Raw genomic sequence first — 21,974 nt, forward strand, 5'->3', positions numbered from 1 at the left:
TACACGTACTAGGCTACTTTCAACACCCTTTGCTGCACTGATATTTTTCCATCCATTTTTTTTTTTTTTTGCTGGAAGTTCCGTCAATACCCGCCAACCTTTAAGAGACATCATGCAGCCAGACATCTCGGCTTGCGGCCACACCGTCCTGAACGCGCCCGATCTTGTCAGATCTCGGAAGCTAAACGGGGCAGGATCTGGTCAGTACATGAATGTGAGACCTCCTGGAAATACCTCGTGCTGCAAGCTTTTACGTCTCCTGGGTAACTTTATCGTAGCTCTTAATACTCTCTATCTGTCTGGAGGAGATATAATTGAAGTATTGTACACGTACCCAGCTACTGTCAACACCCTTTGCTGCACTGATATTTTTCCATCCATTTTTTTTTTTTTTTGCTGGAAGTTCCGTAAATACCCGCCAACCTTTAGGAGACATCATGCAGCCAGGCCTTTCGGCTTGTGGCAACACCGTGCTGAATGCGCCCGATCTCGTCAGATCTCGGAAGCTAAACGGGGCAGGGCCTGGTCAGTACTTGGATGGGTGACCTCCTAGAAATACCAGGTGCTGCAAGCTTTTTACGTCTCCTGGGTAACTTCATCGTAGCTCTTAATATTCTCTTTCTGTCTCCAGGAGATATAATTGAAGAATTGCACACGTACCCGGCTACTTTCAACACCCTTTCCTGCACTGATATTTTTCCCTCCATTTTTCGTTTTTTTTTTTTTTTTTTTTTTGCTGGAAAGTCCGTCAATACCCGCCAGCCTTTAAGAGACATCATGCAGCCAGGCATCTTGGCTTGCGGCCACACCATCCTGAACTCGCCCGATCTCGTCAGATCTTGGAAGCTAAACGGGGCAGGACCTGGTCGGTACATGAATGTGAGACCTCCTGGAAATACCTGGTGCTGCAAGCTTTTACGTCTCCTGGGTAACTTTATCGTAGCTCTTAATACTCTCTATCTGTCTGGAGGAGATATAATTGAAGTATTGTACACGTACCCAGCTACTGTCAACACCCTTTGCTGCACTGATATTTTTCCATCCATTTTTCTTTTTTTTTTTTTTTTTTGCTGGAAGTTCCGTCAATACCCGCCAACCTTTAAGAGACATCATGCAGCCAGGCCTTTCGGCTTGTGGCCACACCGTCCTGAATGCGCCCGATCTCGTCAGATCTCGGAAGCTAAACGGGGCAGGGCCTGGTCAGTACTTGGATGGGAGACCTCCTAGAAATACCAGGTGCTGCAAGCTTTTTACGTCTCCTGGGTAACTTCATCGTAGCTCTTAATTCTCTCTTTCTGTCTGGAGGAGATATAATTGAAGAATTGTACACGTACCCGGCTACTTTCAACAGCCTTTGCTGCACTGATATTTTTCCCTCCATTTCTCTTTTTTTTTTTGCTGGCTGTTCCGTCAATACCCGCCATCCTTTAAGAGACATCATGCAGCCAGGCATCTTGGCTTGCGGCCACACCATCCTGAACTCGCCCGATCTCGTCAGATCTTGGAAGCTAAACGGGGCAAGACCTGGTCAGTACATGAATGTGAGACCTCCTGGAAATACCTGGTGCTGCAAGCTTTTACGTCTCCTGGGTAACTTTATCGTAGCTCTTAATACTCTCTATCTGTCTGGAGGAGATATAATTGAAGTATTGTACACGTACCCAGCTACTGTCAACACCCTTTGCTGCACTGATATTTTTCCCTCCATTTTTCTATTTTTTTTTTTTTTTTTTTGCTGGAAATTCTGTCAATACCCGCCAGCCTTTAAGAGACATCATGCAGCCAGACATCTCGGCTTGCGGCCACACCGTCCTGAACGCGCCCGATCTCGTCAGATCTCGGAAGCTAAACGGGGCAGGACCTGGTCAGTACTTGAATGTGAGACCTCCTGGAAATACCTGGTGCTGCGAGCTTTTACGTCTCCTGGGTAACTTTATCGTAGCTCTTAATACTCTCATTCAGTCTGGAGGAGATATAATTGAAGAATTGTACATGTACCCGGCTACTTTCAACACCCTGTCCTGCACTGATATTTTTCCATCCATTTTTCTTTTTTCTTTCTTTATTTTTTTTTTTTGCTGGAAGTTCCGTCAATACCCGCCAACCTTTAAGAGACATCATGCAGCCAGGCCTTTCGGCTTGTGGCCACACCGTCCTGAATGCGCCCGATCTCGTCGGATCTCGGAAGCTAAACGGGGCAGGGCCTGGTCAGTACTTGGATGGGAGACCTCCTAGAAATACCAGGTGCTGCAAGCTTTTTACGTCTCCTGGGTAACTTCATCGTAGCTCTTAATACTCTCTTTTTTTCTCCAGGAGATATAATTGAAGAATTGTACACGTACCCGGCTACTTTCAACACCCTTTGCTGCACTGGTATATTTCCCTCTATTTTTCTTTTTTTTTTTTGCTGGCAGTTCCGTCAATACCCGCCAGCCTTAAAGAGACATCATGCAGCTGGGCCTCTCGGCTTGCGGCCACACCGTCCTGAATGCGCCCGATCTCGTCGGATCTCGGAAGCTAAACGGGGCAGGGCCTGGTCAGTAGTTGGATAGGAGACCTCCTAGAAATACCAGGTGCTGCAAGCCTTTTACGTCTCCTGGGTAACTTCATCGTAGCTCTTAATACTCTCTTTCTGTCTGGAGGAGATATAATTGAAGAATTGTACACGTACTAGGCTACTTTCAACACCCTTTGCTGCACTGATATTTTTCCATCCATTTTTTTTTTTTTTTGCTGGAAGTTCCGTCAATACCCGCCAACCTTTAAGAGACATCATGCAGCCAGACATCTCGGCTTGCGGCCACACCGTCCTGAACGCGCCCGATCTTGTCAGATCTCGGAAGCTAAACGGGGCAGGATCTGGTCAGTACATGAATGTGAGACCTCCTGGAAATACCTCGTGCTGCAAGCTTTTACGTCTCCTGGGTAACTTTATCGTAGCTCTTAATACTCTCTATCTGTCTGGAGGAGATATAATTGAAGTATTGTACACGTACCCAGCTACTGTCAACACCCATTGCTGCACTGATATTTTTCCATCCATTTTTTTTTTTTTTTGCTGGAAGTTCCGTAAATACCCGCCAACCTTTAGGAGACATCATGCAGCCAGGCCTTTCGGCTTGTGGCCACACCGTGCTGAATGCGCCCGATCTCGTCAGATCTCGGAAGCTAAACGGGGCAGGGCCTGGTCAGTACTTGGATGGGTGACCTCCTAGAAATACCAGGTGCTGCAAGCTTTTTACGTCTCCTGGGTAACTTCATCGTAGCTCTTAATATTCTCTTTCTGTCTCCAGGAGATATAATTGAAGAGTTGTACACGTACCCGGCTACTTTCAACACCCTTTCCTGCACTGATATTTTTCCCTCCATTTTTCGTTTTTTTTTTTTTTTTTTTTTGCTGGAAAGTCCGTCAATACCCGCCAGCCTTTAAGAGACATCATGCAGCCAGGCATCTCGGCTTGCGGCCACACCATCCTGAACTCGCCCGATCTCGTCAGATCTTGGAAGCTAAACGGGGCAGGACCTGGTCGGTACATGAATGTGAGACCTCCTGGAAATACCTGGTGCTGCAAGCTTTTACGTCTCCTGGGTAAATTTATCGTAGCTCTTAATACTCTCTATCTGTCTGGAGGAGATATAATTGAAGTATTGTACACGTACCCAGCTACTGTCAACACCCTTTGCTGCACTGATATTTTTCCATCCATTTTTCTTTTTTTTTTTTTTTTTTGCTGGAAGTTCCGTCAATACCCGCCAACCTTTAAGAGACATCATGCAGCCAGGCCTCTCGGCTTGCGGCCACACCGTCCTGAATGCGCCCGATCTCGTCAGATCTCGGAAGCTAAACGGGGCAGGGCCTGGTCAGTACTTGGATGGGAGACCTCCTAGAAATACCAGGTGCTGCAAGCCTTTTACGTCTCCTGGGTAACTTCATCGTAGCTCTTAATACTCTCTTTCTGTCTCCAGGAGATATAATTGAAGAATTGTACACGTACTAGGCTACTTTCAACACCCTTTGCTGCACTGATATTTTTCCCTCCATTTTTCTTTTTATTTTATTTTTTTGCTGGAAGTTCCGTCAATACCCGCCAGCCTTAAAGAGACATCATGCAGCCGGGCCTCTCGGCTTCCAGCCACACCGTCCTGAACGCGCATGATATCGTCAGATCTCGGAAGCTTAACGGGGCAGGACCTGGTCAGTACTTGAATGTGAGACCTCCTGGAAATACCAGGTGCTGCAAGCTTTTACGTCTCCTGGGTAACTTTATCGTTGCTCTTAATACTCTCTTTCAGTCTGCAGGAGATATAATTGAAGAATTGTACACGTACCCGGCTACTTTCAACACCCTTTCCTGCACTGATATTTTTCCCTCCATCTTTCTATTTTTTTTTTTTTTTTTTTTTGCTGGAAGTTCCGTCAATACCCGCCAACCTTTAGGAGACATCATGCAGCCAGGCCTTTCGGCTTGTGGCCACACCGTCCTGATTGCGCCCGATCTCGTCAGATCTCGGAAGCTAAACGGGGCAGGGCCTGGTCAGTACTTGGATGAGAGACCTCCTAGAAATACCAGGTGCTGCAAGCTTTTTACGTCTCCTGGGTAACTTCATCGTAGCTCTTAATACTCTCTTTCTGTCTCCAGGAGATATAATTGAAGTATTGTACACGTACCCAGCTACTGTCAACACCCTTTGCTGCACTGATATTTTTCCATCCATTTTTCTTTTTTTTTTTTTTTTTTTGCTGGAAGTTCCGTTAATACCCGCCAACCTTTAAGAGACATCATGCAGCCAGGCCTTTCGGCTTGTGGCCACACCGTCCTGAATGCGCCCGATCTCGTCAGATCTCGGAAGCTAAACGGGGCAGGGCCTGGTCAGTACTTGGATGGCTGACCTCCTAGAAATACCAGGTGCTGCAAGCTTTTTACGTCTCCTGGGTAACTTCATCGTAGCTCTTAATACTCTCTTTCTGTCTCCAGGAGATATAATTGAAGAATTGTACACGTACCCGGCTACTTTCAACACCCTTTCCTGCACTGACATTTTTCCCTCCATTTTTCTATTTTTTTTTGCTGGAAATTCCGTCAATACCCGCCAGCCTTTAAGAGACATCATGCAGCCAGGCATCTTGGCTTGCGGCCACACCGTCCTGAATGCGCCCGATCTCGTCAGATCTCGGAAGCTAAACGGGGCAGGGCCTGGTCAGTACTTGGATGGGAGACCTCCTAGAAATACCAGGTGCTGCAAGCGTTTTACGTCTCCTGGGTAACTTCATCGTAGCTCTTAATACTCTCTTTCTGTCTCCAGGAGATATAATTGAAGAATTGTACACGTACCCGGCTACTTTCAACACCCTTTCCTGCACTGATATTTTTCCCTCCATTTTTCTATTTTTTTTTTTTTTTTTGCTGGAAATTCCGTCAATACCCGCCAGCCTTTAAGAGACATCATGCAGCCAGGCATCTCGGCTTGCGGCCACACCATCCTGAACTCGCCCGATCTCGTCAGATCTTGGAAGCTAAACGGGGCAGGACCTGGTCGGTACATGAATGTGAGACCTCCTGGAAATACCTGGTGCTGCAAGCTTTTATGTCTCCTGGGTAACTTCATCGTAGCTCTTAATACTCTCTTTCTGTCTCCAGGAGATATAATTGAAGAATTGTACACGTACTAGGCTACTTTCAACACCCTTTGCTGCACTGATATTTTTCCCTCCATTTTTCTTTTTATTTTATTTTTTTGCTGGAAGTTCCGTCAATACCCGCCAACCTTTAAGAGACATCATGCAGCCAAGCCTTTCGGCTTGTGGCCACACCGTCCTGAATGCGCCCGATCTCGTCAGATCTCGGAAGCTAAACGGGGCACGGCCTGGTCAGTACATGAAAGTGAGAACTCCTGGAAATACCTAGTTCTGCAAGCTTTTACGTCTCCTGGGTAACTTTATCGTAGCTCTTAATACTCTCTCTCTGTCTGGAGGAGATATAATTGAAGTATTGTACACGTATCCAGCTACTGTCAGCACCCTTTGCTGCACTGATATTTTTCCATCCATTTTACTTTTTTCTTTTTTTCTTTTTTTTTTTTGCTGGAAGTTCCGTCAATACCCGCCAACCTTTAAGAGACATCATGCAGCCAGGCCTTTCGGCTTGTGGCCACACCGTCCTGAATGCGCCCGATCTCGTCAGATCTCGGAAGCTAAACGGGGCAGGGCCTGGTCAGTACTTGGATGGGAGACCTCCTAGAAATACCAGGTGCTGCAAGCTTTTTACGTCTCCTGGGAAACTTCATCGTAGCTCTTAATACTCTCTTTTTTTCTCCAGGAGATATAATTGAAGAATTGTACACGTACCCGGCTACTTTCAACACCCTTTGCTGCACTGGTATATTTCCCTCTATTTTTCTTTTTTTTTTTTGCTGGCAGTTCCGTCAATACCCGCCAGCCTTTAAGAGACGTCATGCAGCCAGGCATCTTGGCTTGCGGCCACACCATCCTGAACGCGCCCGATCTCGTCAGATCTCGGAAGCTAACGGGGCAGGGCCTGGTCAGTACTTGGATGGGAGACCTTCTAGAAATACCAGGTGCTGCAAGCTTTTTACGTCTCCTGGGTAACTTCATCGTAGCTCTTAATACTCTCTTTCTGTCTCCAGGAGATATAATTGAAGAATTGTACACGTACTAGGCTACTTTCAACACCCTTTGCTGCACTGATATTTTTCCCTCCATTTTTCTTTCTATTTTATTTTCTTGCTGGAAGTTCCGTCAATACCCGCCAACCTTTAAGAGACATCATGCAGCCAGGCTTTTCGGCTTGTGGCCACACCGTCCTGAATGCGCCCGATCTCGTCAGATCTCGGAAACTAAACGGGGCACGGCCTGGTCAGTACTTGGATGGGATACTTCCTAGAAATACCAGGTGCTGCAAGCTTATTACGTCTCCTGGGTAACTTCATCGTAGCTCTTAATACTCTCTATCTGTCTGGAGGAGATATAATTGAAGTATTGTACACGTACCCAGCTACTGTCAACACCATTTGCTGCACTGATATTTTTCCATCCATTTTTCTTTTTTTTTTTTTTTTTGCTGGAAGTTCCGTCAATACCCGCCAACCTTTAAGAGACATCATGCAGCCAGGCCTTTCGGCTTGTGGCCACACCGTCCTGAATGCGCCCGATCTCGTCAGATCTCGGAAGCTAAATGGGGCAGGGCCTGGTCAGTACTTGGATGGGAGACCTCCTAGAAATACCAGGTGCTGCAAGCTTTTTACGTCTCCTGGGTAACTTCATGGTAGCTTTTAATACTCTCTTTCTGTCTCCAGGAGATATATTTGAAGAATTGTACACGTACCCGGCTACTTTCAACACCCTTTGCTGCACTGGTATATTTCCCTCTATTTTTCTTTTTTTTTTTGCTGGCAGTTCCGTCAATACCCGCCAGCCTTTAAGAGACATCATTCAGCCAGGCATCTTGGCTTGGGCCCACACCATCCTGATCGCGCCCGATCTCGTCAGATCTCGGAAGCTAAACGGGACAGGGCCTGGTCAGTACTTGGATGGGAGACCTCCTAGAAATACCAGGTGCTGCAAGCTTTTTACGTCTCCTGGGTAACTTCATCGTAGCTCTTAATACTCTCTTTCTGTCTCCAGGAGATATAATTGAAGAATTGTACACGTACCCGGCTACTTTCAACACCCTTTGCTGCACTGGTATATTTCCCTCTATTTTTCTTTTTTTTTTTTGCTGGCAGTTCCGTCAATACCCGCCAGCCTTTAAGAGACATCATGCAGCCAGGCATCTCGGCTTGCGGCCACACCATCCTGAACGCGCCCGATCTCGTCAGATCTCGGAAGCTAAACGGGGCAGGACCTGGTCAGTACATGAAAGTGAGACCTCCTGGAAATACCTAGTTCTGCAAGCTTTTACGTCTCCTGGGTAACTTTATCGTAGCTCTTAATACTCTCTCTCTGTCTGGAGGAGATATAATTGAAGTATTGTACACGTATCCAGCTACTGTCAGCACCCTTTGCTGCACTGATATTTTTCCATCCATTTTTCTTTTTTCTTTTTTTCTTTTTTATTTTTGCTGGAAGTTCCGTCAATACCCGCCAACCTTTAAGAGACATCATGCAGCCAGGCCTTTCGGCTTGTGGCCACACCGTCCTGAATGCGCCCGATCTCGTCAGATCTCGGAAGCTAAACGGGGCAGGGCCTGGTCAGTACTTGGATGGGAGACCTCCTAGAAATACCAGGTGCTGCAAGCTTTTTACGTCTCCTGGGTAACTTCATCGTAGCTCTTAATACTCTCTTTCTGTCTGTAGGAGATATAATTGAAGAATTGTACACGTACCCGGCTACTTTCAACACCCTTTGCTGCACTGGTATTTCTCCCTCCATTTCTCTTTTTTTTTTTTGCTGGATGTTCCGTCAAAACCCGCCAGTCATTAAGAGACATCATGCAGCCCGGCCTCTTGGCTTGCAGCCACACCGTCCTGAACGCCCCCGATCTCATCAGATCTTGGAATTTAAACGGGGCAGGGCCTGGTCTGTACTTGGATGGGTGACCTCCAGGAAATGCCAGGTGCTGCAAGCTTTTTACGTCTCCTGGGTAACTTCATCGTAGCTCTTAATACTCTCTTTCTGTCTCCAGGAGATATAATTGAAGAATTGTACACGTACCCGGCTACTTTCAACACCCTTTCCTGCACTGATATTTTTCCCTCCATTTTTCTATTTTTTTTTTTTTTTTGCTGGAAGTTCCGTCAATACCCGCCAACCTTTAAGAGACATCATGCAGCCAGGCCTCTCGGCTTGTGGCCACACCGTCCTGAACGCGCCCGATCTCGTAAGATCTCGAAAACTAAACGGGGCAGGACCTGGTCAGTACTTGGATGGGAGACCTCCTGGAAATACCAGGTGCTGCAAGGTTTTATGTCTCCTGGGTAACTTTATCGTAGCTCTTAATTCTCTCTTTCTGTCTGCAGGAGATATAATTGAAGAATTGTACACGTACCCGGCTACTTCCAACACCCTTTGCTGCACTGATATTTTTCCCTCCATTTTTCTATTTTTTTTTTTTTTTTTTTTTGCTGGAAATTCCGTCAATACCCGCCATCCTTTAAGAGACATCATGCAGCCAGGCATCTCGGCTTGCGGCCACACCATACTGAACGCGCCCGATCTCGTCAGATCTCGGAAGCTAAACGGGGCAGGACCTGGTTAGTACATGAATGTGAGACCGCCTGGAAATACCTAGTGCTGCAAGCTTTTACGTCTCCTGGGTAACTTTATCGTAGCTCTTAATACTCTCTATCTGTCTGGAGGAGATATAATTGAAGAATTGTACATGTACCCGGCTACTTTCAACACCCTTTGCTGCACTGATATTTTTCCCTCCCTTTTTCTATTTTTTTTTTTTTTTTTTTTTGCTGGAAGTTCCGTCAATACCCACCAGCCTAAAGAGACATCATGCAGCCGGGCCTCTTGGCTTTCGGCCACACCGTCCTGAACGCGCCTGATATCATCAGATCTCGGAAGGTAAAAGGGGCAGGGCCTGGTTAGTACTTGGATGGGTGACCTCCTGGAAATATCTGGTGCTGCAAGCTTTTTTGTCTCCTGGGTAACTTCATCGTAGCTCTTAGTACTCTCTTTCTGTCTGGAGGAGATATAATTGAAGTATTGTACATGTACACGGCTACTTTCAACAGCCTTTGCTGCACTGGTATTTTTCCCACCATTTTTCTTTATTTTTTTTGCTGGAAGTTCGTCAATACCCGCCAACCTTTAAGAGACACCATGCAGCCTGGCCTCTCGGCTTGTGGCCACACCGTCCTGAATGCGCCCGATCTCGTAAGATCTCGGAAGCTAAACGGGGCAGGGCCTGGTCAGTACTTGGATGGCTGACCTCCTAGAAATACCAGGTGCTGCAAGCTTTTTACGTCTCCTGGGTAACTTCATCGTAGCTCTTAATACTCTCTTTCTGTCTGCAGGAGATATAATTGAAGAATTGTACACGTACCCGGCAACTTTCAACACCCTTTGCTGCACTGGTATTTCTCCCTCCATTTCTCTTTTTTTTTTTTGCTGGATGTTCCGTCAAAACCCGCCAACCATTAAGAGACATCATGCAGCCCGGCCTCTTGGCTTGCAGCCACACCGTCCTGAACGCCCCCGATCTCATCAGATCTTGGAATTTAAACGGGGCAGGGCCTGGTCAGTACTTGGATGGGTGACCTCCTGGAAATGCCAGGTGCTGCAAGCTTTTTACGTCTCCTGGGTAACTTCATCGTAGCTCTTAATACTCTCTTTCTGTCTCCAGGAGATATAATTGAAGAATTGTACACGTACCCGGCTACTTTCAACACCCTTTGCTGCACTGATATTTTTCCATCCATTTTTCTTTTTTTTTTTTTTTTTTGCTGGAAGTTCCGTCAATACCCGCCAACCTTTAAGAGACATCATGCAGCCAGGCCTCTTGGCTTGCGGCCACACCGTCCTGAATGCGCCCGATCTCGTCAGATCTCGGAAGCTAAACGGGGCAGGGCCTGGTCAGTACTTGGATGGGAGACCTCCTAGAAATACCAGGTGCTGCAAGCCTTTTACGTCTCCTGGGTAACTTCATCGTAGCTCTTAATACTCTCTTTCTGTCTCCAGGAGATATAATTGAAGAATTGTACACGTACTAGGCTACTTTCAACACCCTTTGCTGCACTGATATTTTTCCCTCCATTTTTCTTTTTATTTTATTTTTTTGCTGGAAGTTCCGTCAATATCCGCCAGCCTTTAAGAGACATCATGCAGGCAGGCCTCTTGGCTTGTAGTCACACCGTCCTGAACGCGCCCGATCATATCAGATTTCGGAAGCTAAACGGGGCAGGGCCTGGTCAGTACTTGGAAGTGTGACCTCCTGGAAATACCAGGTGCTGCAAGCTTTTTACGTCTCCTGGGTAACTTCATCGTAGCTCTTAAAACTCTCTTTCTGTCTCCAGGAGATATAATTGAAGAATTGTACACGTACCCGGCTACTTTCAACACCCTTTGCTGCACTGGTATATTTCCCTCTATTTTTCTTTTTTTTTTTTGCTGGCAGTTCCGTCAATACCCGCCAGCCTTTAAGAGACATCATGCAGCCAGGCATCTCGGCTTGCGGCCACACCATCCTGAACGCGCCCGATCTCGTCAGATCTCGGAAGCTAAACGGGGCAGGACCTGGCCAGTACATGAATGTGAGACCTCCTTGAAATACCTCGTGCTGCAAGCTTTTACGTCTCCTGGGTAACTTTATCGTAGCTCTTAATACTCTCTTTCAGTCTGGAGGAGATATTATTGAAGAATTGTACACGTACCCGGCTACTTTCAACAGCCTTTGCTGCACTGATATTTCTCCCTCCATTTTTTTTTTTTTTTTTTTTTTTTGCTGGAAGTTCCGTCAATACCCACCAGCCTAAAGAGACATCATGCAGCCGGACCTCTTGGCTTTCGGCCACACCGTCCTGAACGCGCCCGATATCGTCAGATCTTGGAAGGTAAAAGGGGCAGGGCCTGGTCAGTACTTGGATGGGTGACCTCCTGGAAATACCTGGTGCTGCAAGCTTTTTTGTCTCCTGGGTAACTTTATCGTAGCTCTTAATACTCTCTTTCTGTCTGGAGGAGATATAATTGAAGTATTGTACACGTACACGGCTACTTTCAACAGCCTTTGCTGCACTGATATTTTTCCCTCCATTTTTCTTTTTTTTTTTTGCTGGAAGTTCGTCAATATCCGCCAACCTTTAAGAGACATCATGCAGCCAGGCCGCTCGGCTTGTGGCCACACCGTCCTGAATGCGCCCGATCTCGTAAGATCTCGGAAGGTAAAAGGGGCAGGGCCTGGTCAGTACTTGGATGGGTGACCTCCTGGAAATACCTGGTGCTGCAAGCTTTTTTGTCTCCTGGGTAACTTCATCGTAGCTCTTAATACTCTCTTTCTGTCTGGAGGAGACATAATTGAAGTATTGTACACGTACCCAGCTACTGTCAACACCCTTTGCTGCACTGATATTTTTCCATCCATTTTTTTTTTTTTTTTTTTGCTGGAAGTTCCGTCAATACCCGCCAACCATTAAGAGACATCATGCAGCCCGGCCTCTTGGCTTGCAGCCACACCGTCCTGAACGCCCCCGATCTCATCAGATCTTGGAATTTAAGCGGGGCAGGGCCTGGTCAGTACTTGGATGGGTGACCTCCTGGAAATGCCAGGTGCTGCAAGCTTTTTACGTCTCCTGGGTAACTTCATCGTAGCTCTTAATACTCTCTTTCTGTCTGGAGGAGATATAATTGAAGAATTGTACACGTACCCGGCTACTTTCAAAACCCATTACTGCACTGATATTTTTCCCTCCATTTTTCTTTTTCTTTTTTTTTTTTTTTTTTTTTGCTGGAAGTTCCGTCAATACCCGCCAGCCATTAAGAGACATCATGCAGCCAGACGTCTCGGCTTGCGGCCACACCATCCTGAACGCGCCCGATCTCGTCAGATCTCGGAAGCTAAACGGGGCAGGACCTGGTCAGTACTTGAATGTGAGACCTCCTGGAAATACCTGGTGCTGCAAGCTTTTACGTCTCCTGGGTAACTTCATCGTAGCTCTTAATACTCTCTGTCTGTCTGGAGGAGATATAATTCAAGTATTGTACACGTACCCGGCTACTTTCAACACCCTTTGCTGCACTGGTATCTCTCCCTTCATTTCTATTTTTTTTTATTGCTGGCAGTTCCGTCAATACCCGCCAGCCTTTAAGAGACATCATGCAGCCAGGCATCTCGGCTTGCGGCCACACCGTCCTGAACGCGTCCGCTCTCGTAAGATCTCGGAAACTAAAAGGGGCAGGGCCTGGTCAGTACTTGGATGGGAGACCTCCTGGAAATACCAGGTGCTGCAAGCTTTTTACGTCTGCTGGGTAAGTTTATCGTAGCTCTTAATACTCTCTTTCTGTCTGGAGGAGATATAATTGAAGTATTTTACACGTACCCGGCTACTTTCAACACCCATTGCTGCACTGATATTTTTCCCTCCATTTTTCTATTTTTTTTTTATTTTTTTTTCTTGGATGTTCCGTCAATACCCGCCAGCCTTTTAGAGACATCATGCAGCCAGGCCTCTAGGTTTGCGGCCACACCGTCCTGAACGCGCCCGATCTCATCAGATCTCGGAAGCTAAACGGGGCAAGACCTGGTCAGTACTTGAATGTGAGACCTTCTGGAAATTCCAGGCGCTGCAAGCTTTTTTCGTCACCTGGGGAACTTCGTCGTAGCTTTTAATACTCTCTTTATGTCTGGAGGAGATTTAATTGAAGAATTGTACACGTACCTGGCTACTTTCAACACCCTTTGCGGCACTGATTTTTTTCCCTCCGTTTTTCTTTTTTCTTTTTTTATTTTTGCTGGAAGTTCCGTCAATACCCGCCAGCCTTTAAGAGACATCATGCAGCCAGGCGACTCGGCTTGCGGCCACACCATCCTGAACGCGCCCGATCTCGTCAGATCTCGGAAACTAAACGGGGCAGGACCTGGTCAGTACTTGAATGTGAGACCTCCTGGAAATACCTGGTGCTGCAAGCTTTTACGTCTCCTGGGTAACTTCATCGTAGCTCTTAATACTCTCTTTCTGTCTGGAGGAGATATAATTCAAGTATTGTACACGTACCCGGCTACTTTCAACACCCTTTGCTGCACTGGTATTTCTCCCTCCATTTCTATTTTTTTTTATTGCTGGCAGTTCCGTCAATACCCGCCAGCCTTTAAGAGACATCATGCAGCCAGGCATCTCGGCTTGCGGCCACACCGTCCTGAACGCGTCCGATCTCGTAAGATCTCGGAAACTGAGTGGGGCAGGGCCTGGTCAGTACTTGGATGGGAGACCTCCTGGAAATACCAGGTGCTGCAAGCTTTTTACGTCTGCTGGGTAAGTTTATCGTAGCTCTTAATACTCTCTTTCTGTCTGGAGGAGATATAATTGAAGTATTGTACACGTACCCGGCTACTTTCAACACCCATTGCTGCACTGATATTTTTCCCTCCATTTTTCTATTTTTTTTTTTTTTTTTTCTTTGATGTTCCGTCAATACCCGCCAGCCTTTTAGAGACATCATGCAGCCAGGCCTCTAGGTTTGCGGCCACACCGTCCTGAACGCGCCCGATCTCGTCAGATCTCGGAAGCTAAACGGGGCAGGGCCTGGTCAGTACTTAGATGGGAGACCTCCTGGAAATACCAGGTGCTGCTAGCTTTTTACTTCTCCTGGGAAACTTTATCGTAGCTCTTAATACACTCTTTCTGTCTGGAGGAGATATAATTGAAGTATTGTACATGTACCCGGCAACTTTCAACACCCTTTGCTGCACTGATATTTTTGCCTCCGTTTTTCTTTTTTTTTTTTTTTTCTTTTTTTTTTCTGGAAATTCCGTCAATACCCGCCAGCCTTTAAGAGACATCATGCAGCCAGGCATCTCGGCTTGCTGCCACACCATCCTGAACGCGCCCGATCTCGTCAGATCTCGGAAGCTAAACGGGGCAGGACCTGGTCAGTACTTGAATGTGAGACCTCCTGGAAATACCTGGTGCTGCAAGCTTTTACGTCTCCTGGGTAACTTTATCGTAGCTCTTAATACTCTCTTTCAGTCTGGAGGAGATATAATTGAAGAATTGTACACATACCCGGCTACTTTCAACACCCTTTCCTGCACTGATATTTTTCCCTCCATTTTTCTATTTTTTTTTTTTTTTTTTATGCTGGAAATTCCGTCAATACCCGCCAGCCTTTAAGAGACATCATGCAGCCAGGCTGCTTGGCTTGCGGCCACACCGTCCTGAACGCTGTCGATCTCATCAGATCTCGGAAGCTAAACGGTGCAGGGCCTCGTCAGTACTTGGATGGGTGACCTCCTGGAAATACCAGGTGCTGCAAGCTTTTTCGTCTCCTGGGTAACTTCATCGTAGCTCTTAATACTCTATTTCTGTCTGGAGGAGATATAATTGAAGAATTGTACACGTACCCGGCTACTGTCAACACCCTTTGCTGCACTGATATTTTTCCATCCATTTTTCTTTTTTTTTTTTTTTTTGCTGGAAGTTCCGTCAATACCCGCCAGCCTTTAAGAGACATCATGCAGCCAGGCTGCTTGGCTTGCGGCCACACCGTCCTGAACGCGGTCGATCTCATCAGATCTCGGAAGCTAAACGGTGCAGGGCCTCGTCAGTACTTGGATGGGTGACCTCCTAGAAATACCAGGTGCTGCAAGCTTTTTACGTCTCCTGGGTAACTTCATCGTAGCTCTTAATACTCTCTTTCTGTCTGCAGGAGATATAATTGAAGAATTGTACACGTACCCGGCTACTTTCAACACCCTTTGCTGCACTGGTATTTCTCCCTCCATTTCTCTTTTTTTTTTTTGCTGGATGTTCCGTCAAAACCCGCCAACCATAAAGAGACATCATGCAGCCCGGCCTCTTGGCTTGCAGCCACACCGTCCTGAACGCCCCCGATCTCATCAGATCTTGGAATTTAAACGGGGCAGGGCCTGGTCAGTACTTGGATGGGTGACCTCCTGGAAATGCCAGGTGCTGCAAGCTTTTTACGTCTCCTGGGTAACTTCATCGTAGCTCTTAATACTCTCTTTCTGTCTCCAGGAGATATAATTGAAGAATTGTACACGTACCCGGCTACTTTCAACACCCTTTGCTGCACTGATATTTTTCCATCCATTTTTCTTTTTTTTTTTTTTTTTTGCTGGAAGTTCCGTCAATACCCGCCAACCTTTAAGAGACATCATGCAGCCAGGCCTCTCGGCTTGCGGCCACACCGTCCTGAATGCGCCCGATCTCGTCAGATCTCGGAAGCTAAACGGGGCAGGGCCTGGTCAGTACTTGGATGGGAGACCTCCTAGAAATACCAGGTGCTGCAAGCCTTTTACGTCTCCTGGGTAACTTCATCGTAGCTCTTAATACTCTCTTTCTGTCTCCAGGAGATATAATTGAAGAATTGTACACGTACTAGGCTACTTTCAACACCCTTTGCTGCACTGATATTTTTCCCTCCATTTTTCTTTTTATTTTATTTTTTTGCTGGAAGTTCCGTCAATATCCGCCAGCCTTTAAGAGACATCATGCAGGCAGGCCTCTTGGCTTGTAGTCACACCGTCCTGAACGCGCCCGATCATATCAGATTTCGGAAGCTAAACGGGGCAGGGCCTGGTCAGTACTTGGAAGTGTGACCTCCTGGAAATACCAGGTGCTGCAAGCTTTTTACGTCTCCTGGGTAACTTCATCGTAGCTCTTAAAACTCTCTTTCTGTCTCCAGGAGATATAATTGAAGAATTGTACACGTACCCGGCTACTTTCAACACCCTTTGCTGCACTGGTATATTTCCCTCTATTTTTCTTTTTTTTTTTTGCTGGCAGTTCCGTCAATACCCGCCAGCCTTTAAGAGACATCATGCAGCCAGGCATCTCGGCTTGCGGCCACACCATCCTGAACGCGCCCGATCTCGTCAGATCTCGGAAGCTAAACGGGGCAGGACCTGGCCAGTACATGAATGTGAGACCTCCTTGAAATACCTCGTGCTGCAAGCTTTTACGTCTCCTGGGTAACTTTATCGTAGCTCTTAATACTCTCTTTCAGTCTGGAGGAGATATTATTGAAGAATTGTACACGTACCCGGCTACTTTCAACAGCCTTTGCTGCACTGATATTTCTCCCTCCATTTTTTTTTTTTTTTTTTTTTTTTGCTGGAAGTTCCGTCAATACCCACCAGCCTAAAGAGACATCATGCAGCCGGACCTCTTGGCTTTCGGCCACACCGTCCTGAACGCGCCCGATATCGTCAGATCTTGGAAGGTAAAAGGGGCAGGGCCTGGTCAGTACTTGGATGGGTGACCTCCTGGAAATACCTGGTGCTGCAAGCTTTTTTGTCTCCTGGGTAACTTTATCGTAGCTCTTAATACTCTCTTTCTGTCTGGAGGAGATATAATTGAAGTATTGTACACGTACACGGCTACTTTCAACAGCCTTTGCTGCACTGATATTTTTCCCTCCATTTTTCTTTTTTTTTTTTGCTGGAAGTTCGTCAATATCCGCCAACCTTTAAGAGACATCATGCAGCCAGGCCGCTCGGCTTGTGGCCACACCGTCCTGAATGCGCCCGATCTCGTAAGATCTCGGAAGGTAAAAGGGGCAGGGCCTGGTCAGTACTTGGATGGGTGACCTCCTGGAAATACCTGGTGCTGCAAGCTTTTTTGTCTCCTGGGTAACTTCATCGTAGCTCTTAATACTCTCTTTCTGTCTGGAGGAGACATAATTGAAGTATTGTACACGTACCCAGCTACTGTCAACACCCTTTGCTGCACTGATATTTTTCCATCCATTTTTTTTTTTTTTTTTTTGCTGGAAGTTCCGTCAATACCCGCCAACCATTAAGAGACATCATGCAGCCCGGCCTCTTGGCTTGCAGCCACACCGTCCTGAACGCCCCCGATCTCATCAGATCTTGGAATTTAAGCGGGGCAGGGCCTGGTCAGTACTTGGATGGGTGACCTCCTGGAAATGCCAGGTGCTGCAAGCTTTTTACGTCTCCTGGGTAACTTCATCGTAGCTCTTAATACTCTCTTTCTGTCTGGAGGAGATATAATTGAAGAATTGTACATGTACCCGGCTACTTTCAAAACCCATTACTGCACTGATATTTTTCCCTCCATTTTTCTTTTTCTTTTTTTTTTTTTTTTTTTTTGCTGGAAGTTCCGTCAATACCCGCCAGCCATTAAGAGACATCATGCAGCCAGGCGTCTCGGCTTGCGGCCACACCATCCTGAACGCGCCCGATCTCGTCAGATCTCGGAAGCTAAACGGGGCAGGACCTGGTCAGTACTTGAATGTGAGACCTCCTGGAAATACCTGGTGCTGCAAGCTTTTACGTCTCCTGGGTAACTTCATCGTAGCTCTTAATACTCTCTGTCTGTCTGGAGGAGATATAATTCAAGTATTGTACACGTACCCGGCTACTTTCAACACCCTTTGCTGCACTGGTATTTCTCCCTTCATTTCTATTTTTTTTTATTGCTGGCAGTTCCGTCAATACCCGCCAGCCTTTAAGAGACATCATGCAGGCAGGCATCTCGGCTTGCGGCCACACCGTCCTGAACGCGTCTGCTCTCGTAAGATCTCGGAAACTAAAAGGGGCAGGGCCTGGTCAGTACTTGGATGGGAGACCTCCTGGAAATACCAGGTGCTGCAAGCTTTTTACGTCTGCTGGGTAAGTTTATCGTAGCTCTTAATACTCTCTTTCTGTCTGGAGGAGATATAATTGAAGTATTTTACACGTACCCGGCTACTTTCAACACCCATTGCTGCACTGATATTTTTCCCTCCATTTTTCTATTTTTTTTTTATTTTTTTTTCTTGGATGTTCCGTCAATACCCGCCAGCCTTTTAGAGACATCATGCAGCCAGGCCTCTAGGTTTGCGGCCACACCGTCCTGAACGCGCCCGATCTCATCAGATCTCGGAAGCTAAACGGGGCAAGACCTGGTCAGTACTTGAATGTGAGACCTCCTGGAAATACCTGGTGCTGCAAGCTTTTACGTCTCCTGGGTAACTTTATCGTAGCTCTTAATACTCTCTTTCTGTCTGGAGGAGATATAATTGAAGTATTGTACACGTACCCAGCTACTGTCAACACCCTTTGCTGCACTGATATTTTTCCATCAATTTTTTAAATTTTATTATTATTTATTTTTTCTGCTGGAAGTTCCGTCAATACCCGCCAACCTTTAAGAGACATCATGCAGCCAGGCGTCTTGGCTTGCGGCCACACCGTCCTGAACGCGCCCCATCTCGTCAGCTCTCGGAAGCTAAACTGGGCAGGGCCTGGTCATTACTTGAATGTGAGACCTTCTGGAAATTCCAGGCGCTGCAAGCTTTTTTCGTCACCTGGGGAACTTCGTCGTAGCTTTTAATACTCTCTTTATGTCTGGAGGAGATTTAATTGAAGAATTGTACACGTACCTGGCTACTTTCAACACCCTTTGCGGCACTGATTTTTTTCCCTCCGTTTTTCTTTTTTCTTTTTTTATTTTTGCTGGAAGTTCCGTCAATACCCGCCAGCCTTTAAGAGACATCATGCAGCCAGGCGACTCGGCTTGCGGCCACACCATCCTGAACGCGCCCGATCTCGTCAGATCTCGGAAACTAAACGGGGCAGGACCTGGTCAGTACTTGAATGTGAGACCTCCTGGAAATACCTGGTGCTGCAAGCTTTTACGTCTCCTGGGTAACTTCATCGTAGCTCTTAATACTCTCTTTCTGTCTGGAGGAGATATAATTCAAGTATTGTACACGTACCCGGCTACTTTCAACACCCTTTGCTGCACTGGTATTTCTCCCTCCATTTCTATTTTTTTTTATTGCTGGCAGTTCCGTCAATACCCGCCAGCCTTTAAGAGACATCATGCAGCCAGGCATCTCGGCTTGCGGCCACACCGTCCTGAACGCGTCCGATCTCGTAAGATCTCGGAAACTGAGTGGGGCAGGGCCTGGTCAGTACTTGGATGGGAGACCTCCTGGAAATACCAGGTGCTGCAAGCTTTTTACGTCTGCTGGGTAAGTTTATCGTAGCTCTTAATACTCTCTTTCTGTCTGGAGGAGATATAATTGAAGTATTGTACACGTACCCGGCTACTTTCAACACCCATTGCTGCACTGATATTTTTCCCTCCATTTTTCTATTTTTTTTTTTTTTTTTTTCTTTGATGTTCCGTCAATACCCGCCAGCCTTTTAGAGACATCATGCAGCCAGGCCTCTAGGTTTGCGGCCACACCGTCCTGAACGCGCCCGATCTCGTCAGATCTCGGAAGCTAAACGGGGCAGGGCCTGGTCAGTACTTAGATGGGAGACCTCCTGGAAATACCAGGTGCTGCTAGCTTTTTACTTCTCCTGGGAAACTTTATCGTAGCTCTTAATACACTCTTTCTGTCTGGAGGAGATATAATTGAAGTATTGTACATGTACCCGGCAACTTTCAACACCCTTTGCTGCACTGATATTTTTGCCTCCGTTTTTCTTTTTTTTTTTTTTTTCTTTTTTTTTTCTGGAAATTCCGTCAATACCCGCCAGCCTTTAAGAGACATCATGCAGCCAGGCATCTCGGCTTGCTGCCACACCATCCTGAACGCGCCCGATCTCGTCAGATCTCGGAAGCTAAACGGTGCAGGGCCTCGTCAGTACTTGGATGGGTGACCTCCTGGAAATACCAGGTGCTGCAAGCTTTTTCGTCTCCTGGGTAACTTCATCGTAGCTCTTAATACTCTATTTCTGTCTGGAGGAGATATAATTGAAGAATTGTACACGTACCCGGCTACTGTCAACACCCTTTGCTGCACTGATATTTTTCCATCCATTTTTCTTTTTTTTTTTTTTTTTGCTGGAAGTTCCGTCAATACCCGCCAACCTTTAAGAGACATCATGCAGCCAGGCCTCTCGGCTTGTGGCCACACCGTCCTGAACGCGCCCGATCTCGTAAGATCTCGAAAACTAAACGGGGCAGGACCTGGTCAGTACTTGGATGGGAGACCTCCTAGAAATACCAGGTGCTGCAAGCCTTTTACGTCTCCTGGGTAACTTCATCGTAGCTCTTAATACTCTCTTTCTGTCTCCAGGAGATATAATTGAAGAATTGTACACGTACTAGGCTACTTTCAACACCCTTTGCTGCACTGATATTTTTCCCTCCATTTTTCTTTTTCTTTTATTTTTTTGCTGGAAGTTCCGTCAATATCCGCCAGCCTTTAAGAGACATCATGCAGGCAGGCCTCTTGGCTTGTAGTCACACCGTCCTGAACGCGCCCGATCATATCAGATTTCGGAAGCTAAACGGGGCAGGGCCTGGTCAGTACTTGGAAGTGTGACCTCCTGGAAATACCAGGTGCTGCAAGCTTTTTACGTCTCCTGGGTAACTTCATCGTAGCTCTTAAAACTCTCTTTCTCTCTACAGGAGATATAATTGAAGAATTGTACACGTACCCGGCTACTTTCAACACCCTTTGCTGCACTGGTATATTTCCCTCTATTTTTCTTTTTTTTTTTTGCTGGCAGTTCCGTCAATACCCGCCAGCCTTTAAGAGACATCATGCAGCCAGGCATCTCGGCTTGCGGCCACACCATCCTGAACGCGCCCGATCTCGTCAGATCTCGGAAGCTAAACGGGGCAGGACCTGGTCAGTACATGAATGTGAGACCTCCTTGAAATACCTCGTGCTGCAAGCTTTTACGTCTCCTGGGTAACTTTATCGTAGCTCTTAATACTCTCTATCTGTCTGGAGGAGATATAATTGAAGAATTGTACACGTACCCGGCTACTTTCAACACCCTTTGCTGCACTGATATTTTTCCCTCCATTTTTCTATTTTTTTTTTTTTTTTTTTTTGCTGGAAATTCCGTCAATACCCGCCATCCTTTAAGAGACATCATGGAGCCAGGCATCTCGGCTTGCGGCCACACCATACTGAACGCGCCCGATCTCGTCAGATCTCGGAAGCTAAACGGGGCAGGACCTGGTTAGTCCATGAATGTGAGACCGCCTGGAAATACCTAGTGCTGCAAGCTTTTACGTCTCCTGGGTAACTTTATCGTAGCTCTTAATACTCTCTATCTGTCTGGAGGAGATATAATTGAAGAATTGTACATGTACCCGGCTACTTTCAACACCCTTTGCTGCACTGATATTTTTCCCTCCCTTTTTCTATTTTTTTTTTTTTTTTTTCTTGCTGGAAGTTCCGTCAATACTTGCCAGCCTTTAAGAGACATCATGCAGCCAGGTCTCTTGGCTTGCGGCCACACCGTCCTGAACGCGCCTGATCTCATCATATCTCGGAAGGTAAAAGGGGCAGGGCCTGGTCAGTACTTGGATGGGTGACCTCCTGGAAATGCCAGGTGCTGCAAGCTTTTTACGTCTCCTG

The 21,974-nt window shown here is 46.7% G+C and overlaps 15 non-coding genes and 50 pseudogenes across 15 annotated transcripts; all 65 read left to right on the forward strand.

Moving 5' to 3' along the window:
- The first annotated feature begins 130 nt into the window (after nt 1-130).
- On the forward strand, nt 131-249 carry LOC136732659 (uncharacterized; annotated as a pseudogene).
- A 206-nt stretch (nt 250-455) lies between these two features.
- LOC136732279 (uncharacterized) lies at nt 456-574 on the forward strand (annotated as a pseudogene).
- Nucleotides 575-795: 221 nt separating this feature from the next.
- On the forward strand, nt 796-914 carry LOC136732588 (uncharacterized; annotated as a pseudogene).
- A 215-nt stretch (nt 915-1,129) lies between these two features.
- On the forward strand, nt 1,130-1,248 carry LOC136732639 (5S ribosomal RNA). The gene has a single exon (XR_010809953.1). It is a non-coding gene; the product is annotated as a 5S ribosomal RNA (ribosomal RNA).
- Nucleotides 1,249-1,457: 209 nt separating this feature from the next.
- On the forward strand, nt 1,458-1,576 carry LOC136732622 (uncharacterized; annotated as a pseudogene).
- Nucleotides 1,577-1,794: 218 nt separating this feature from the next.
- LOC136732368 (uncharacterized) lies at nt 1,795-1,913 on the forward strand (annotated as a pseudogene).
- A 224-nt stretch (nt 1,914-2,137) lies between these two features.
- Nucleotides 2,138-2,256, forward strand: LOC136732206 (5S ribosomal RNA). The gene has a single exon (XR_010809848.1). It is a non-coding gene; the product is annotated as a 5S ribosomal RNA (ribosomal RNA).
- A 210-nt stretch (nt 2,257-2,466) lies between these two features.
- On the forward strand, nt 2,467-2,585 carry LOC136732296 (uncharacterized; annotated as a pseudogene).
- Nucleotides 2,586-2,792: 207 nt separating this feature from the next.
- Nucleotides 2,793-2,911, forward strand: LOC136732660 (uncharacterized; annotated as a pseudogene).
- A 206-nt stretch (nt 2,912-3,117) lies between these two features.
- Nucleotides 3,118-3,236, forward strand: LOC136732223 (5S ribosomal RNA). The gene has a single exon (XR_010809868.1). It is a non-coding gene; the product is annotated as a 5S ribosomal RNA (ribosomal RNA).
- A 220-nt stretch (nt 3,237-3,456) lies between these two features.
- On the forward strand, nt 3,457-3,575 carry LOC136732589 (uncharacterized; annotated as a pseudogene).
- Nucleotides 3,576-3,790: 215 nt separating this feature from the next.
- On the forward strand, nt 3,791-3,909 carry LOC136732186 (5S ribosomal RNA). Its single transcript, XR_010809824.1, has one exon. It is a non-coding gene; the product is annotated as a 5S ribosomal RNA (ribosomal RNA).
- A 555-nt stretch (nt 3,910-4,464) lies between these two features.
- On the forward strand, nt 4,465-4,583 carry LOC136732333 (uncharacterized; annotated as a pseudogene).
- Nucleotides 4,584-4,800: 217 nt separating this feature from the next.
- LOC136732231 (5S ribosomal RNA) lies at nt 4,801-4,919 on the forward strand. The gene has a single exon (XR_010809878.1). It is a non-coding gene; the product is annotated as a 5S ribosomal RNA (ribosomal RNA).
- A 209-nt stretch (nt 4,920-5,128) lies between these two features.
- LOC136732488 (5S ribosomal RNA) lies at nt 5,129-5,247 on the forward strand. The gene has a single exon (XR_010809938.1). It is a non-coding gene; the product is annotated as a 5S ribosomal RNA (ribosomal RNA).
- A 217-nt stretch (nt 5,248-5,464) lies between these two features.
- LOC136732590 (uncharacterized) lies at nt 5,465-5,583 on the forward strand (annotated as a pseudogene).
- A 215-nt stretch (nt 5,584-5,798) lies between these two features.
- Nucleotides 5,799-5,917, forward strand: LOC136732096 (uncharacterized; annotated as a pseudogene).
- Nucleotides 5,918-6,141: 224 nt separating this feature from the next.
- LOC136732651 (5S ribosomal RNA) lies at nt 6,142-6,260 on the forward strand. Its single transcript, XR_010809954.1, has one exon. It is a non-coding gene; the product is annotated as a 5S ribosomal RNA (ribosomal RNA).
- A 210-nt stretch (nt 6,261-6,470) lies between these two features.
- LOC136732319 (uncharacterized) lies at nt 6,471-6,588 on the forward strand (annotated as a pseudogene).
- A 216-nt stretch (nt 6,589-6,804) lies between these two features.
- LOC136732535 (uncharacterized) lies at nt 6,805-6,923 on the forward strand (annotated as a pseudogene).
- A 215-nt stretch (nt 6,924-7,138) lies between these two features.
- Nucleotides 7,139-7,257, forward strand: LOC136732222 (5S ribosomal RNA). The gene has a single exon (XR_010809867.1). It is a non-coding gene; the product is annotated as a 5S ribosomal RNA (ribosomal RNA).
- Nucleotides 7,258-7,466: 209 nt separating this feature from the next.
- Nucleotides 7,467-7,585, forward strand: LOC136732337 (uncharacterized; annotated as a pseudogene).
- Nucleotides 7,586-7,795: 210 nt separating this feature from the next.
- LOC136732646 (uncharacterized) lies at nt 7,796-7,914 on the forward strand (annotated as a pseudogene).
- A 224-nt stretch (nt 7,915-8,138) lies between these two features.
- Nucleotides 8,139-8,257, forward strand: LOC136732662 (5S ribosomal RNA). Its single transcript, XR_010809955.1, has one exon. It is a non-coding gene; the product is annotated as a 5S ribosomal RNA (ribosomal RNA).
- A 210-nt stretch (nt 8,258-8,467) lies between these two features.
- Nucleotides 8,468-8,586, forward strand: LOC136732396 (uncharacterized; annotated as a pseudogene).
- A 216-nt stretch (nt 8,587-8,802) lies between these two features.
- Nucleotides 8,803-8,921, forward strand: LOC136732477 (uncharacterized; annotated as a pseudogene).
- A 220-nt stretch (nt 8,922-9,141) lies between these two features.
- LOC136732550 (uncharacterized) lies at nt 9,142-9,260 on the forward strand (annotated as a pseudogene).
- A 219-nt stretch (nt 9,261-9,479) lies between these two features.
- On the forward strand, nt 9,480-9,598 carry LOC136732529 (uncharacterized; annotated as a pseudogene).
- Nucleotides 9,599-9,806: 208 nt separating this feature from the next.
- Nucleotides 9,807-9,925, forward strand: LOC136732281 (uncharacterized; annotated as a pseudogene).
- A 210-nt stretch (nt 9,926-10,135) lies between these two features.
- LOC136732286 (uncharacterized) lies at nt 10,136-10,254 on the forward strand (annotated as a pseudogene).
- Nucleotides 10,255-10,470: 216 nt separating this feature from the next.
- LOC136732197 (5S ribosomal RNA) lies at nt 10,471-10,589 on the forward strand. Its single transcript, XR_010809837.1, has one exon. It is a non-coding gene; the product is annotated as a 5S ribosomal RNA (ribosomal RNA).
- Nucleotides 10,590-10,805: 216 nt separating this feature from the next.
- LOC136732512 (uncharacterized) lies at nt 10,806-10,924 on the forward strand (annotated as a pseudogene).
- A 210-nt stretch (nt 10,925-11,134) lies between these two features.
- Nucleotides 11,135-11,253, forward strand: LOC136732599 (uncharacterized; annotated as a pseudogene).
- A 214-nt stretch (nt 11,254-11,467) lies between these two features.
- Nucleotides 11,468-11,586, forward strand: LOC136732576 (uncharacterized; annotated as a pseudogene).
- A 208-nt stretch (nt 11,587-11,794) lies between these two features.
- LOC136732306 (uncharacterized) lies at nt 11,795-11,913 on the forward strand (annotated as a pseudogene).
- Nucleotides 11,914-12,123: 210 nt separating this feature from the next.
- On the forward strand, nt 12,124-12,242 carry LOC136732235 (5S ribosomal RNA). The gene has a single exon (XR_010809882.1). It is a non-coding gene; the product is annotated as a 5S ribosomal RNA (ribosomal RNA).
- Nucleotides 12,243-12,467: 225 nt separating this feature from the next.
- On the forward strand, nt 12,468-12,586 carry LOC136732316 (uncharacterized; annotated as a pseudogene).
- A 209-nt stretch (nt 12,587-12,795) lies between these two features.
- Nucleotides 12,796-12,914, forward strand: LOC136732537 (uncharacterized; annotated as a pseudogene).
- A 220-nt stretch (nt 12,915-13,134) lies between these two features.
- Nucleotides 13,135-13,253, forward strand: LOC136732435 (uncharacterized; annotated as a pseudogene).
- Nucleotides 13,254-13,471: 218 nt separating this feature from the next.
- On the forward strand, nt 13,472-13,590 carry LOC136732409 (uncharacterized; annotated as a pseudogene).
- A 209-nt stretch (nt 13,591-13,799) lies between these two features.
- Nucleotides 13,800-13,918, forward strand: LOC136732447 (uncharacterized; annotated as a pseudogene).
- Nucleotides 13,919-14,136: 218 nt separating this feature from the next.
- Nucleotides 14,137-14,255, forward strand: LOC136732202 (5S ribosomal RNA). The gene has a single exon (XR_010809843.1). It is a non-coding gene; the product is annotated as a 5S ribosomal RNA (ribosomal RNA).
- Nucleotides 14,256-14,479: 224 nt separating this feature from the next.
- On the forward strand, nt 14,480-14,598 carry LOC136732389 (uncharacterized; annotated as a pseudogene).
- Nucleotides 14,599-14,817: 219 nt separating this feature from the next.
- Nucleotides 14,818-14,936, forward strand: LOC136732436 (uncharacterized; annotated as a pseudogene).
- A 214-nt stretch (nt 14,937-15,150) lies between these two features.
- Nucleotides 15,151-15,269, forward strand: LOC136732489 (uncharacterized; annotated as a pseudogene).
- A 210-nt stretch (nt 15,270-15,479) lies between these two features.
- On the forward strand, nt 15,480-15,598 carry LOC136732287 (uncharacterized; annotated as a pseudogene).
- Nucleotides 15,599-15,814: 216 nt separating this feature from the next.
- On the forward strand, nt 15,815-15,933 carry LOC136732208 (5S ribosomal RNA). Its single transcript, XR_010809850.1, has one exon. It is a non-coding gene; the product is annotated as a 5S ribosomal RNA (ribosomal RNA).
- Nucleotides 15,934-16,149: 216 nt separating this feature from the next.
- Nucleotides 16,150-16,268, forward strand: LOC136732513 (uncharacterized; annotated as a pseudogene).
- A 210-nt stretch (nt 16,269-16,478) lies between these two features.
- Nucleotides 16,479-16,597, forward strand: LOC136732600 (uncharacterized; annotated as a pseudogene).
- Nucleotides 16,598-16,811: 214 nt separating this feature from the next.
- On the forward strand, nt 16,812-16,930 carry LOC136732577 (uncharacterized; annotated as a pseudogene).
- A 208-nt stretch (nt 16,931-17,138) lies between these two features.
- On the forward strand, nt 17,139-17,257 carry LOC136732307 (uncharacterized; annotated as a pseudogene).
- A 210-nt stretch (nt 17,258-17,467) lies between these two features.
- On the forward strand, nt 17,468-17,586 carry LOC136732236 (5S ribosomal RNA). The gene has a single exon (XR_010809883.1). It is a non-coding gene; the product is annotated as a 5S ribosomal RNA (ribosomal RNA).
- A 225-nt stretch (nt 17,587-17,811) lies between these two features.
- On the forward strand, nt 17,812-17,930 carry LOC136732317 (uncharacterized; annotated as a pseudogene).
- Nucleotides 17,931-18,139: 209 nt separating this feature from the next.
- On the forward strand, nt 18,140-18,258 carry LOC136732584 (uncharacterized; annotated as a pseudogene).
- Nucleotides 18,259-18,478: 220 nt separating this feature from the next.
- LOC136732417 (uncharacterized) lies at nt 18,479-18,597 on the forward strand (annotated as a pseudogene).
- A 223-nt stretch (nt 18,598-18,820) lies between these two features.
- LOC136732105 (uncharacterized) lies at nt 18,821-18,939 on the forward strand (annotated as a pseudogene).
- Nucleotides 18,940-19,157: 218 nt separating this feature from the next.
- On the forward strand, nt 19,158-19,276 carry LOC136732410 (uncharacterized; annotated as a pseudogene).
- A 209-nt stretch (nt 19,277-19,485) lies between these two features.
- Nucleotides 19,486-19,604, forward strand: LOC136732448 (uncharacterized; annotated as a pseudogene).
- A 219-nt stretch (nt 19,605-19,823) lies between these two features.
- Nucleotides 19,824-19,942, forward strand: LOC136732203 (5S ribosomal RNA). The gene has a single exon (XR_010809844.1). It is a non-coding gene; the product is annotated as a 5S ribosomal RNA (ribosomal RNA).
- Nucleotides 19,943-20,166: 224 nt separating this feature from the next.
- On the forward strand, nt 20,167-20,285 carry LOC136732391 (uncharacterized; annotated as a pseudogene).
- A 214-nt stretch (nt 20,286-20,499) lies between these two features.
- On the forward strand, nt 20,500-20,618 carry LOC136732423 (uncharacterized; annotated as a pseudogene).
- Nucleotides 20,619-20,834: 216 nt separating this feature from the next.
- On the forward strand, nt 20,835-20,953 carry LOC136732514 (uncharacterized; annotated as a pseudogene).
- A 210-nt stretch (nt 20,954-21,163) lies between these two features.
- LOC136732574 (uncharacterized) lies at nt 21,164-21,282 on the forward strand (annotated as a pseudogene).
- A 220-nt stretch (nt 21,283-21,502) lies between these two features.
- On the forward strand, nt 21,503-21,621 carry LOC136732641 (uncharacterized; annotated as a pseudogene).
- A 220-nt stretch (nt 21,622-21,841) lies between these two features.
- LOC136732455 (uncharacterized) lies at nt 21,842-21,960 on the forward strand (annotated as a pseudogene).
- The last annotated feature ends 14 nt before the right edge of the window (nt 21,961-21,974 follow it).

The sequence above is a fragment of the Amia ocellicauda genome, unplaced genomic scaffold, assembly GCF_036373705.1.
Source record: "Amia ocellicauda isolate fAmiCal2 unplaced genomic scaffold, fAmiCal2.hap1 HAP1_SCAFFOLD_34, whole genome shotgun sequence".
NCBI classification, from domain to species: Eukaryota; Metazoa; Chordata; class Actinopteri; order Amiiformes; family Amiidae; genus Amia; species Amia ocellicauda.